The sequence below is a fragment of the Oncorhynchus keta genome, unplaced genomic scaffold, assembly GCF_023373465.1.
Source record: "Oncorhynchus keta strain PuntledgeMale-10-30-2019 unplaced genomic scaffold, Oket_V2 Un_scaffold_29839_pilon_pilon, whole genome shotgun sequence".
Classification (NCBI taxonomy): domain Eukaryota; kingdom Metazoa; phylum Chordata; class Actinopteri; order Salmoniformes; family Salmonidae; genus Oncorhynchus; species Oncorhynchus keta.
Genome location: NW_026290908.1, coordinates 526,792 through 539,382, shown reverse-complemented (window position 1 = coordinate 539,382; position 12,591 = coordinate 526,792). Strand labels below are relative to the sequence as shown.

The 12,591-nt window shown below is 40.1% G+C and overlaps 1 pseudogene; it reads right to left on the bottom strand.

The window, feature by feature from the left end:
- Positions 1-9,922, bottom strand: part of LOC127928546 (PTB domain-containing engulfment adapter protein 1-like) — a 42,971-nt pseudogene extending 33,049 nt beyond the window's left edge.
- Positions 9,923-12,591: the final 2,669 nt, after the last annotated feature.

Here is a 12,591-nt window from a genome sequence, read left to right as displayed (position 1 = left end):
TTTATATCCTGTGGTAGACAGGCATATAGGATTTTGGTTCAAATCAGACCCAAGTCCCATTTCTGTCAGCCCCCGGAAATCCCTTCCTGTTTCTCCAACGCGAAAGGAAATTGAGCAACACGCACACCGCCCAGTCTAAAACAAGCATTGTAATTGCTGAGATACTGATCTGGTGTATCACGTAATGTCCTATTTTATTAACAGAATAAAAGATCTAATCATTCATTAATACAAATACAGCACTGTGAAGTCATTTGATCTATTTTAGACCTGCCCATACCTCAACATTACCCTGGTCTGTGTCCACACACTGCCAAGCTATGGCTATTGAAGTGCACCCTCAGTGTTTTTCTGTGAAGCAGTGGTCACCACCCAGTGTTGCAAACAGAGGTATGGGTGAGGTGGGTGCTGGGAGATACACTATATACCCGAAAGTATGTGGACACCACTTCAAATTAGTGGATTTGGCTATTTCAGCTACACCCGTTGCTTATAGGTTTATACATATCAAGCACACAGCCGTGCAATCTCCATAGACAAACATTGACAGCAGAATGGCCTTACTAAAGAGCTCAGTGACTTTCAACGTGGCACCGTCATAGGATGCCACCTTTCCAACAAGTCTTTCGTCAAATTTATACCCTGCTAGAGCTGCCCCGGTGTCTGTAAGTGATGTTATTGTGAAGTGGAAACGTCTTGAGAGTAACAACGGCTCAGACGCAAAGTGGTAGGCCACACAAGCTCACAGAACGGGACCTGCCGAGTGCTGAAGCGCTTAGCGTCTAAAAATAGTCTGTCCTCAGTTGCAACACTCACTACAGAGTTCTAAACTGCCTCTGTAAGCAACGTCAGCACACAAGCTGTTCGTCGGGAGCTGCATGAAATGGGTTTCCATGGCAGAGCAGCCGCACACAAGCCTAAGATCACCATGCACAATGCCAAGTGTCGGCTGGAGTGGTGTAAAGCTCGCTGCCTTTGGACTCTGGAGCAGTGGAAACGTGTTCTCTGGAGTGATGAATCACGCTTCACCATCTGGCAGTCCGACAGACAAATCTGGGTTTGGCGGATGCCAGAAGAACGCTACCTGCCCCAATGCATAGTGCCAACTGTAAAGTTTGGTGGTGGAGGAACAACAATAGTCTAGGGCTGTTTTCATGGTTTGGGCTAGTCCCCTTAGTTCCAGTGAAGGGAAATCTTAACGCTACAGCATACATTGATTTTCTAGACGATTCTATACTTCCAACTTCGTGGCAACAGTTTGGTGAAGGCACTTTCCTGTTTCAGCATGACAATGCCCCCCGTGCACAAAGTGAGGTCCATACAGAAATGGTTTCTTGAGATCGGTGTGGAAGAACTTCACTGGCCTGTACAGAGCCCTGATCTCTGTTCCAACATCTAGTGGAAAACCTTCCCAGAAGAGTGGATGCTGTTACAGCAGCAAAGGGGGGAACCATCTCCATATTAATGCCCACGATTTTAGAATGAGATGTTCGACGAGTAGGTGCCCACATAGTTCTGGTCATGTAGCGTCATAAGGGGAATGTGACCCTAAAGTCATAAGACTGAGAACACTCCTGGCCCATCTCATTCTTCAGAGAGAAGAACACATTGAACTGACCCTAGATCAGTTCTCTACCCAGATCCAAACCTAAAAGCCCTCCTCGCTCCTCAGGCAGAGGGGAATCCAATCAGAGCACTCTGGTCTAAGGTCAGCTTTTTCCCAATCATTAAAGTTCAACATTCCTAGGTCATCATATGTGCTTCAAAGAGAAGTTGCACTCTAATGAACGGGTCTTGGATCAGAGCCCCCTCTGCAGAGATCCTACATTAAACCACTGGGGGCTAAACTTAAATATCTCCTGCACCTGGAGAACTACTGCACCACTGGATGAAACATCGTTGTACTTCAGACTCCCAAGTACTACGTCTGGCCCCGTAGAGTTCCTTTCTACAACACTAGTACATCATAGTCACATGACTCAGCTCAAGGGTGAACTTCTTTTGTTCCTCTTCCCCGAGTGTCCTAGAGAAGTGATCCATTGTGCTCTGCCATCCATCTTGCTGGCCATATCTCCATTTGAAGTACCTTTTTACTTTTCTTCAGCATTTGATGCAGGGGAAGAGTGTGTATCAAAGAAAGAGAAGGTATTCACCTTGATATGGTAGAAACTAGAGCAATATTAATCTGGTTAGGATCATCATGATACGGTAGAAACTAGAACAATATTAATCTGGTTAGGATCATCGTGATACAGTAGAAACTAGAGCAATATTAGTCTGGTTAGGATCATCATGATACAGTAGAAACTAGAGCAATATTAGTCTGGTTAGGATCATCATGATACAGTAGAAACTAGAGCAATATTAGTCTGGTTAGGATCATCGTGATACAGTAGAAACTAGAGCAATATTAGTCTGGTTAGGATCATCGTGATACAGTAGAAACTAGAGCACTATTAGTCTGGTTAGGATCCTCATGATACAGTAGAAACTAGAGCAATATTAGTCTGGTTAGGATCATCATGATACAGTAGAAACTAGAGCAATATTAGTCTGGTTAGGATCATCATGATACAGTAGAAACTAGAGTAATATTAGTCTGGTTAGGATCATCATGATACAGTAGAAACTAGAGCACTATTAGTCTGGTTAGGATCACCGTGATACAGTAGAAACTAGAGCAATATTAGTCTGGTTAGGATCATCGTGATACAGTAGAAACTAGAGCAATATTAGTCTGGTTAGGATCCTCGTGATACAGTAGAAACTAGAGCAATATTAGTCTGGTTAGGATCATCATGATACAGTAGAAACTAGAGCAATATTAGTCTGGTTAGGATCATCATGATACAGTAGAAACTAGAGCAATATTAGTCTGGTTAGGATCATCGTGATACAGTAGAAACTAGAGCAATATTAGTCTGGTTAGGATCATCGTGATACAGTAGAAACTAGAGCACTATTAGTCTGGTTAGGATCATCATACAGTAGAAACTAGAGCAATATTAGTCTGGTTAGGATCATCATGATACAGTAGAAACTAAGGATCCTCATGATACAGTAGAAACTAGAGCAATATTAGTCTGGTTAGGATCATCATGATACAGTAGAAACTAGAGCAATATTAGTCTGGTTAGGATCCTCATGATACAGTAGAAACTAGAGCAATATTAGTCTGGTTAGGATCATCATGATACAGTAGAAACTAGAGCAATATTAGTCTGGTTAGGATCATCATGATACAGTAGAAACTAGAGCAATATTAGTCTGGTTAGGATCATCATGATACAGTAGAAACTAGAGCAATATTAGTCTGGTTAGGATCATCATGATACAGTAGAAACTAGAGCAATATTAGTCTGGTTAGGATCCTCATGATACAGTAGAAACTAGAGCAATATTAGTCTGGTTAGGATCATCATGATACAGTAGAAACTAGAGCACTATTAGTCTGGTTAGGATCCTCATGATACAGTAGAAACTAGAGCAATATTAGTCTGGTTAGGATCCTCATGATACAGTAGAAACTCACTATTAGTCTGGTTAGATATACAGTAGAAACTAGAGCACTATTAGTCTGGTTAGGATCCTCATGATACAGTAGAAACTAGAGCAATATTAGTCTGGTTAGATCCTCATGATACAGTAGAAACTAGAGCAGTAGAAACTAGAGCAATATTAGTCTGGTTAGGATCCTCATGATACAGTAGAAACTAGAGCAATATTAGTCTGGTTATGATCATCATGATACAGTAAAACTAGAGCAATATTAGTCTGGTTAGGATCATCATGATACAGTAGAAACTAGAGCAATATTAGTCTGGTTAGGATCATCATGATACAGTAGAAACTAGAGCAATATTAGTCTGCTTAGGATCCTCATGATACAGTAGAAACTAGAGCAATATTAGTCTGGTTAGGATCATCATGATACAGTAGAAACTAGAGCACTATTAGTCTGGTTAGGATCCTCATGATACAGTAGAAACTAGAGCACTATTAGTCTGGTTAGGATCCTCATGATACAGTAGAAACTAGAACAATATTAGTCTGGTTAGGATCCTCATGATACAGTAGAAACTAGAGCACTATTAGTCTGGTTAGGATCCTCATGATACAGTAGAAACTAGAGCAATATTAGTCTGGTTAGGATCATCATGATACAGTAGAAACTAGAGCAATATTAGTCTGGTTAGGATCATCATGATACAGTAGAAACTAGAGCAATATTAGTCTGGTTAGGATCATCACGATACAGTAGAAACTAGAGCACTATTAGTCTGGTTAGGATCATCATGATACAGTAGAAACTAGAGCAATATTAGTCTGGTTAGGATCCTCATGATACAGTAGAAACTACAACAATATTAGTCTGGTTAAGATCCTCATGATACAGTAGAAACTACAACAATATTAGTCTGGTTAGGATCCTCATGATACAGTAGAAACTAGAGCAATATTAGTCTGGTTAGGATCATCATGATACAGTAGAAACTAGAGCAATATTAGTCTGGTTAGGATCCTCATGATACAGTAGAAACTACAACAATATTAGTCTGGTTAGGATCCTCATGATACAGTAGAAACTAGAGCACTATTAGTCTGGTTAGGATCCTCATGATACAGTAGAAACTAGAGCAATATTAGTCTGGTTAGGATCCTCATGATACAGTAGAAACTAGAGCAATATTAGTCTGGTTATGATCCTCATGATACAGTAGAAACTAGAGCAATATTAGTCTGGTTAGGATCCTCATGATACAGTAGAAACTAGAGCAATATTAGTCTGGTTATGATCATCATGATACAGTAGAAACTAGAGCAATATTAGTCTGGTTAGGATCATCATGATACAGTAGAAACTAGAGCAATATTAGTCTGGTTAGGATCATCATGATACAGTAGAAACTAGAGCAATATTAGTCTGGTTAGGATCCTCATGATACAGTAGAAACTAGAGCAATATTAGTCTGGTTAGGATCATCATGATACAGTAGAAACTAGAGCACTATTAGTCTGGTTAGGATCCTCATGATACAGTAGAAACTAGAGCACTATTAGTCTGGTTAGGATCCTCATGATACAGTAGAAACTAGAGCAATATTAGTCTGGTTAGGATCATCATGATACAGTAGAAACTAGAGCAATATTAGTCTGGTTAGGATCATCATGATACAGTAGAAACTAGAGCAATATTAGTCTGGTTAGGATCATCATGATACAGTAGAAACTAGAGCAATATTAGTCTGGTTAGGATCATCATGATACAGTAGAAACTAGAGCAATATTAGTCTGGTTAGGATCATCATGATACAGTAGAAACTAGAGTAATATTAGTCTGGTTAGGATCATCATGATACAGTAGAAACTAGAGCAATATTAGTCTGGTTAAAATGATATGAGTCAAAGGGAGGGCAGGATTTGGGGTTTCAGGCTTTTCCACTCAAACAATATGGCTGACCTGTTTAGAAGAAAAGCCAATTGGATTACAGCAAAGTGGGACCACAGACTCAATACGCTCACTAACAAAACAATTACAACTGTTCTTCACAACAATATAAAACAAGATTGAAGCCAGTTTAAAGTTTTACTATGACTTCTCACTCTGTCAATATTTCCATTTCATTTGTTTTCTCTGCTTACTTTGGGACACGGTCTACCAACTCTACGCAGATCAATTGGGTTATTCAAATCATTAATCTGTGTGTGTCATAGGAAGGACACCTGCCAAACCAAAGCAATAAGGTGATTAATGTGCTTCTGCCTCAGGAGAGAATTATGACTGAGCTGTGTACAGGGACTCACTATACCATGAGGATGAATTAGATCATTATACTGGTGACTGGAAATAACCAATATTAAAGACCTAATTTCTACTTCATTTAGTTGTTTTAATGTTGTGTGTAGTGATTTAAAATGCACTTCAAATAAAGATTTGACACATTCTCTTGATTTGATTGATTAAGGACAGAGTAGTAGAACAATAGTATTATGCTCATACCTCATTGACAACTATGGTCGAGACTGAGAAAGCAACATCATTCACCATTATAAACTGGGTGGTTCGAGCCCTGAATGCTGATTGGCTGACAGCCGTGGTATATCAGACCGTATGCCACGGGTATGTCATAACATTTATTTTTACTTCTCTAATTACGTTGGTAATCAGTTTATAATAGCAATAAGGCCCCTTGGGGCTTTATGGTTTATGGCCAATTTACCACGGCTAAGGGCTGTCTCCAGCCAATCCGCGTTGCATTGTGAAAAGAGCAGCCCTTGGTCATGGTATATTATCCATATATCACATCCCCTCATGCCTTATTGCTTAATTACTGCATGTTAGTTCCTCCAATATTAAACACTGATATATATCTTATCTTTATGATCGGAAACAAATGTATGTATCAAAAGTATGTGTAAGAAAACACTATGCACACGCTACACACACAGTATTGCATAAATGTTACACTTCTTACTTCTGGAGCACATCAGTCGATATACTGTCTCCCAGACAGTGAAATATGTGCATGACAGTGAAGTTGGCCCACTGTGGAATTCAAGTGGAATTCAAATCTAATTCAAAGCACTCACTGGGAAACCCAACATATTCGCATAAGCTAATTGGAAAACGACATCCAACTCCATTCATGCATGGAGGGTGAACACGTCCAGTCTAACCACTCCTTGTATTTCCCTAAAGGAAGGTCAGTGTGGCGCCAGAGTGTTCTGGGGACTCAATCAAATCGCTGCAGAGTTTGTCTTTATTTACAGAATTCGTTTTAAAGGCAATGAGCCTGGAGGAAGTTTGTGTACTTTAAAAAAAAAGTTTATTAGATTTGTTTTGAACTTTGATTTCATTTGATTCCTTTAACTTTAAATAACTGTTTAAACTTACCATTTTCAGCAGTCTCCATAATGAATGAGTGAAGGCAGTTCAGGCGTTTTTAATGAGATGCTGCCGCCATTAAAACAAGTCAATTCATAAATGAGAAATGTCCCATTTTGTGCTGCACATTTTTTTAATCAATAAAGCTTTCCAATCAAGTGGAAAATGGAGATGAATAAATGTCTCTAATTTATATGCAGAAGCATAATTCTCTCCAGACCCTAGAAAGAGCCAATCACATAGAAATAGAATCTATAGATCATATTTCTATGGCCAGTCACAAATCGTTCTATATGAGCAAAGAATTAAATATCATAACTTGAGTATTGAGTCTGAATTAACAGCGCTGTGTGATGTCAATATTATTTTTTTAAATTCAAAATGTTGAAACAAATCACTCAGAGATATAGGTACTGCTGACTGTAACACGAGCCACATCTTTCCAATCAGGAAAAAAACAGATTCAAGCACACAGAAATAGGCCTTCATGACCAAACAGTCTCAATACAAACTGATCTGATTCCATTTTCTCTGGGCTGAGTGACAAAATACTTTGTGAGAAAGTGGTTTAATACAGGTGCTCATATTGGCTGCCGGCCAGACACTATCGAGCATCACTCTGTTACTATCAATCGTTTCAGGATGAGTCTCTCACCAGTCCACATGACCAATTAATTAGCCTACGCATCTTCATTATAGAGCATTGATCGCCAAACTGTTCAGCAGCCCGTAATTAATATCAGTTTCTGAAATATCACTTAATCAAGCTCAGCCAATTAAACCGCTATCCTTCTAATGAGAATGCCACAACTACAGTATAGTAAAACCCTCAACAGCCTGCAGGTCCAGACAAGTATAATGGAGCCATGTGGTGTATTGCACCGTCAAAAACAGCATCCATTTACTGGTGTATGAAGTTCACCTTAATATGGAAGACATTAATGCTGTTACATAAAAGTAGAGAACCATAACGAGCCAGTAGGTATTACTATGGATTCACTTGAGTTGCAACTTCTTCACCGGGTGCTTAGGCTTCCTCCTGCTTTGAGAATCAATGTGTTCTGACAGCTGAGTAGGGTGCTGCTGTCAGACAGACGTGTGTGATGCTGATGCTTCTTCTCCTAGAGAGCAGCAGGTAGAGCCAGCAGCATCAGAATCCCCACAGGAAGGAGCCTCAGGTAAAAGGTCACTACAACCCCTGGGAGATGCCTGGAAATGTCTGTTTGTAGAGGGCAGGTGGATTGACGTCTCCGTGGTCAGGGCAGACCACGAAGCAAATGAGGGGTTTAATTTGAGAGTGATGCGCTAACCAAGCAGCATGGGATTGCCCTGGCCACCGCTTCAGGTTCACTTGAGCCTTAGAGTCCTGCTAATTATGATAAAGAGAGGAGAAACAGGGATCCAGCAGCAGGTGCCATCCTCAGCACAAGACAAAGCAGAGCACTGAGTCCATGTGACAGTGAGGGACTGTACTAACAGTGGCAGCATACAATATCTGTAAAGAAATGTAGAGTCCAGTGCTTGTCTGTGTTTTCTGCTGTTATCAATAACTCCTTGTAGCCTAATTGTCTGATCAATTGGCCATAGAGCCAGCCCACTAAACTAAGTTTATTCTGAACCAGTTGCTGATTAAAAAAGGTCAAAACTAGACTTAGCCACCATGCCTCTACATCTGCATTACTTGCTGTTTAGGGTTTTAGGCTGGGTTTCTGTATAAGCACTGCTGATGTAAAAAGGGCTTTGTAAATACATTTGATTGATTGATTGATTAACAAGTGTGGTCCATGTAGACTCCAGCAAAGCAGTCCTGGCTGCATCAGAGTCATGCACGGCTTGCATCAACAAAGTGAAATTCGGCAGCTTTAGAGAGGGGAGCATTTAACGTAGTTAGGTTTGAAATTGGAGAAGCAGCACTCTGTCGATAAGTGTGTATAGAGTGCAGGACTATTACAGATATCAGCTATCACAGCATGGTGCTGCAAAGCTCCATGTGTAGAGCAGTAAAACTCTTCATTATCATTTACTCTTTTTGCATTTGTCCTGCAGGCTGTTTTAACTTCTGCTATAAAGTCTTGTTCTTGGGGTTAAAGAGGACATTCTCATTGGGTGAATACATTTAAGGGAACATCTTCTAATTCAAGCTCTTGCCTCAAGCATAACTTCTATCATCACGGGTCAGCTCTGCTTCAGTCAAACAATGGGGAAGAGAGACACTTAACTCAACGTTTTGCTCGATTAAAATGTTGCGCAACACAATAACCCACAGTGACCTAGAATGGCCAGATCTGCTCACACCAGTGTGCTGCACATTACAAACCTTGCTAAAAGGAAGATGGTCCCTTAATGTATTTTTAAGGTCTTTAAAAAACAACCTGTATTCAACATAGCCTATAGCTATTAAAACAATACATGTGACCCTTCTACAAATTAACCCCCCTTTCACTACAACGTTGTTTCTTTTAACTCTGGCTGTTTACTCATTTGTAAATATTGAGTATTTAAACATATACATTTTTATATAAGCACGTGTGTAGCTCTTAGAACGTGTCTCAAATCAGTCATGAAAAATCGCTTTAATGACACCTGTCATAGTTAGACAAATAAGAAAAGCAAAAACACGATGTAGCCCATTCCAGCAGAATCCATTCAGCAATAAATCCCGGCATAACAAATACAGTGAGTATATTAACGCAGCGCTGTCAAAAACAGCAGACATTGTGTTCAGTTTAATCGAACCAGCAATTCAATTAAACAAAACTGCCATAACATCGTTAGTTATAGGCTAACTCATAGGAAAACTTAAAAGTCTGCACAAAAAGTAGCCTATGCATTCCCCCTTTTCCTAATAGGCTACAGAGAAACGAGAGAGAAAACATTAACCCACCGAATGAAGTGAAAGATTCCTTGTTTTGTACGGTCTCCTTGTCGCCCAGCTCTCTCTCGTTCATGCACGGTTCTGTTCCGTCTCTATTCACAAACGCGGACGGCGCGCACCGCTTCTTGAAAAGTTTAGTGACGTCAACCCAAGTATTTAAACATCCGCTATTCCGCTGCAATTGAACAGCTTCCCATTTAAATTGATCACGTACATAACATTATATCATGAAAAAATCGCTTGGGATTAAAACTGAAACTGATCATATGCTTTGATATTAGAAGATAGTCTATTGTAGTCAAATATCTCTTTCTCTGGCAAAAAAATAACTTTTGTGATTTCAAAAAACATGGGAAGACTTCTAGCCTTTCTAAATAATTTGAGACAGAACAGTAGATTACAGCATTGCACAGCCCCAGCAGAGAAACAGTTGACATGATTGTTTATCATGGGCAGTGGCGACCCGTCATTCAGCGCAGGTGCAGCCCCATCTGTTTTATGCCCCACCTCTTTAGCTAAAACCATATTTATATATATATATTTGTTGTCGCCTGTTTTGCATGTTATTTTGGCAGTAATACTAGTCACATATCAGTTTACAAACAATGTCAAAAATATATATATAATTGAGTTAACGAAGCCGCATACAAACATGGCCTCTTTTTTACTTTCTTGAGTAAGGCAGCTCCAAAATGCAGGTGTTTCAGTCTAGCTCAGTGCTTTCTGTGGTGGTGGGAGGGGCAGCCAGCAGAACATACAGAGCATAGGGTTGGTAATGTTCTCTAGCTGCGCCGTGATTGGCTCAGTGTTCTGTCATTCATGGGGACACCACGTCACCAAAAAAAACATCTACAGGGTGAGCTCGAGAAATTCAAGCCCCTTTGGTGATGCCATAGATTTATATTAGAAATGCCCCTCCAAGAAGGCTCAAGGTCACACATAAAATGACGTCAAATCATGTTATATCTACCGTAGCTTTGATTGTAATGATCAAATAGCAAGCTAGACAATCAGTCATCATCAGGAATCAAGTCGACAATCTACTGGCAAATCCTTTTCAATCATTGTCATATGAAGAGAAATGATAGATAAAACATATCGGTGCTCATCGGTCATTGGACATAAACATTACACAACAAGTTGGAAATCGCAAATTCAACAATGAGTGGTTTGGAAGGAATCAGTGGATAACTGCAAGTGTTGCAAAGAAATCACTAGCCTGCTATTCAGTGGAAAGGGTGTGTGGTTCAAGTCTGGGTTTAAGGGTCTCTTTTCCAAGCTTAAAATGATTGACATTCACATGCAACACCATGGTCCAGAAAAGGTTGAATACATTGGCCATGACTTCTGCCGCGTTCAAAATAAATGGAAATTCGGAACTGGGCAATCTCAGACTTCAGTGAGTTCAAGACAACTGGAAACATGGAAAATGACGAGCTCCGACAGGGGAAATACGTTTTGAACGTTCATCCAACTCGGAATTTCAAGTCGGGAACTCGGGCTCTTTCTAGAGCTCCGACTTCAAGATCACTGACGTCATGATTCAACCTTGTTTTTTTCAGAGTTCCCAGTTTGATGACCAAATTTGCCCACATGAAGGACCACCGCGCCACTTTGCTGTTCAAGTGAGCATAGCACAACAAGAATGTCTTGTATGCTGCTGCATAAATGATGTAATATGCCAGGGAGATATGTATACTGTAGCTAAGAAAGTAATACTAAGTGTATGTTGTGTAGTAAGCTGTTAGTAGCCCATGTGCCTCACCCTAATAATTTTGTCCTTTTCCCCCTCATAACATAGCCTACTGTTCTGACTTGGTGGTAGCCTGTTTTAGAGAAATGCCGTCTTCGAATATTGTACGAGCTTTCATTGTCTGCTTATATGCCCCTTTTATTTATCCTACTGTTCTGACTTGGTGTACAGGGAGAATACTGTAAGAACGGCCCTTGTTCTGAATTCTGTCGCTGTGCATATCAAAAGTGCTAAACAGATAGTTATATTGACTACGTTCGTCCTAGCTAGCTCATTAATGTCTTAATCTAAATGAGGGATTGCCTCTTATCCGCTCATCATTCCCTTATGCCATAGTTTGTACATCTCAACTGTCAGTAGAAACCACATTTGTTTAAGCAAGTCAGCCATATCCGCTATGTTCTTTTTAAAGGCAATAAATGAGGCTGAGTGAACTGTTTCGCTGCCAGACAAGGTACCGCTGAAAGACAGGTGTAGCGGTGGTAAGGTGTTGGGACTGCTGTTGGGACAGCTTCATGTAGGTCCTAATAGTTTTTGGGCACCGTTTGTTACCGTTATTGTTCAATTAATTGTTTAGTGTTGTGTTGTGTAGTGATTTTGCTGGCATGCATCCCCCCAAAAAAAAAAAAAAAAAATGTTTTGCCCCACCAAGATTGACATGCTAACATTGCCACTGATGATGGAGGGTGCATATTTGCATAATGACCTTTATTTTCTGTGTTTTAGTGTTGAGTTAGTATGGTCAGGGCGTGAGTTGGGTGGGCAGTCTATGTTTGTTTGTCTATTTTGGGAATGTTTCGGCCTAGTGTGGTTCTCAATCAGAGGCAGGTGTCAAAGTTGTCTCTGATTGAGAATCATGGGACAGAGGAGGGGTTTGACTGGTAAGTGTTTGTGGGTGATTGTTTCCTGTCTCTGTGTTGCCCAGATAGGACTGTAATTTGAATTTTCAGCATTTTTTGTTTTGTTAGTTTGTTCAGGTGTACCTGATAGCATTAAAAAGTACCATGGAAAATTACCACGGTCATAGGCTGGTTTATTTTCCATCTGGGATCCGTTTTTACCTCTCCTGGCAATCAT